This window comes from Castor canadensis, chromosome 12 (assembly GCF_047511655.1).
Source record: "Castor canadensis chromosome 12, mCasCan1.hap1v2, whole genome shotgun sequence".
NCBI classification, from domain to species: domain Eukaryota; kingdom Metazoa; phylum Chordata; class Mammalia; order Rodentia; family Castoridae; genus Castor; species Castor canadensis.
The window spans coordinates 46,770,011-46,772,461 of record NC_133397.1 but is presented as its reverse complement, the minus strand read 5'-3'; the positions used below and the strand labels follow the sequence as shown (position 1 = coordinate 46,772,461).

At 45.3% G+C, this 2,451-nt stretch overlaps 1 pseudogene; it reads right to left on the bottom strand.

Moving 5' to 3' along the window:
• Positions 1-999: 999 nt before the first annotated feature.
• LOC141415283 (small nucleolar RNA SNORA32) lies at positions 1,000-1,103 on the bottom strand (annotated as a pseudogene).
• Between the last annotated feature and the right edge of the window lie 1,348 nt (positions 1,104-2,451).

Genomic DNA, 2,451 nt, shown 5'->3' with positions numbered 1-2,451 from the left:
GCTAGACTTGAGGCTGGACTGTGACCCTGGGAGGCAGGACCGTGACCTTGGGAAACGGAAGCTTAAGGGTGCAGTAAGAACTGAAACCTATCGGTGCCATTATTGCAGACATTACCTATCCTCATACCTTCCTTGTGTGCTCTTGCTTTATCATGCGATCAAAGTCCAATCCCCTTGTTGTGTTTGCCCTTGACTTAATGTTCACATATGAGGGAGAACATACAATTTTTGGTCTTTTGGGCCAGGCTAACCTCACTCAGAATGATGTTCTCCAGTTCCATCCATTTACTTGCAAATGACAAGATTTCATTCTTCTTCATGGCTGCATAAAATTCCATTGTGTATAAATACCACATTTTCTTAATCCATTCGTCAATAGTGAGGCATCTTGGCTGTTTCCATAACTTGGCTATTGTGAATAGTGCTGCAATAAACGGTGTGCAAGTGCCTCTGGTGTAACCTGTGTCACATTCTTTTGGGTATATCCCCAAGAGTGGTATTGCTGGATCATATGGTAGATATGTTTAGATTTTTAAGAATCCTCCAGATTTTTTTCCAGAGTGGTTGTACTAGTTTGCATTTCCACCAGCAGTGTAAGAGGGTTCCTTTTTCCCCGCATCCTTGCCAACACCTGTTGTTAGTAAAGTAGGATTTATTAGGGAGAAAGGAAAGGCTACAGCTAGAGAATTGCTGCAGAGCCTGGAAGCCGGTGGCTCGCTGCACAGTGAAGGTTGGGGTTTTTGTGGACGTTCTAACTCTGGGTTAGGCAGGTTTTTCTCATGGCCATGGATTCGTGGGCTTTCTCAGGTGAACTGGTTTGGTTTGCACCTGTATTGGGGGAGGGGAAACAATCTTGAGAGCATTTTGCTCATCAGCCCTGTGGCAGATCTGTGTCTCTCCTTTAGGATGCAGGAATGCAGGCCTCCATCTCCTCGGGATGCAGGAATGACAGTGCCCTCCATGGGGGATGGGACACTCACTCATCTGCCTTAGGTCTCCAGACCCAACAATTGCTAACAAAGTAGCATATAGAATGCTTAGTGGGGAAATTTTTTATGGTCATATCTACAGCAAATGAGAAACAGCATTCTGGGTAATGACAAAGGAATAGATTTTTTCCTACTTGAGCATTACCTGAAAAGTGTAAGACCTGCTCAAGATTTTATCCAAAGTGTGGGGAAGAGTGCCTCTGAAAATGGAAAATGGAGAATGGGGAGGTGGGGCGGGAGTGGGATCCTGCCTGAACCCCACTAAATATAATGTATCTTTGTTTTTTTGTCTTTCTCTCCACTTGGACAAACACTACCCATAAACCATTACCTTGAGAAGGTCAGAGCCAATTGAGAATTTTCCTGCCCAGTGAGGGTCTACTGGAGACCACTCCTCAGGTTCATTCTCCAGAATAAAGCTTGTGCTGACTCAGCCTTCTGCTCGCCCATCTCTCCATGCCTCTTTCACTCTAGCATCTGTGTCTCCCATTTGTCTCACTATGCTTTTCATTCTAACAGTACTGGCGGTTTGAACTCAAGGCCTCATGCTTGGTAGGCAGGTGCTTTTACCACTTGAGCCATTCCACAAGGCTTTTTTTCTGTGTGATGGGTTTTTTCAAGATAGGTCCTCATGCACTATGCCTGGGGCTGCTTTTGAACAGTAATCCTCCTAATCTCTACCTCCTGAGTAGGTAGAATTATAGGTATGAGCCAACGGCACACCGTTTTTTAAATTTCTAGTGTGTTAGGTCCCTGGTATTCTTGGGGCAGGCGGAAGGTCCCGAGGCTAGCACTGAAACCAGACCCCCTGATTTATGACTGCTTGTTTCTCTCCTGCTTGTTTCCCTGCATGTTTCTCTGCTTGAAAAACACCTCAGGAACTTTCAGTTACTCAACTAGCCAGGCATGTCGACCTGTTCCATCTGGTGATTGCAGATAATCAGAGACCAGAGACTCTCTCCCTCTCCCATGGCTTGGCCCCTCCTATAAAGCCCACTACCCAATTCAGCCAAGCCACTTCACTCTGAACCCAAAAGAGTGAGAGCTCTGTGGTCTGGTTCCAATAAATCTTTCTTTTCCATTCGTGGCATGGTCTTTATTTGGCAGTACCTTACATAGTGTATCTTTAAGCTTGATACATGTTAGAAATAAGACCCCTGAAGACCACCAGAGTCACACTTGAAGGCACAGAAATGGAGAATTGTCTTGGCAAGGCAAAATTTACTTTGATAGAATGGTGTGCCCAGGCATGGCAAGCACGAGGAGGAGACCATAGGTCCTCATTTTTATTTCTAATGCAGTGGGACCCTTGCCCCCTTTACTTGGATTGGTCGAGTTTGGGGGACAATCTGCTCAAGATTGGCTAATGCTACATTTGGAACTTGGGGGTGGGGTAGGTAGTGATAGAACAATAATGTCGCCATTTATAAATCAGTGGCCATTTTATCCTCAGACCTCACTT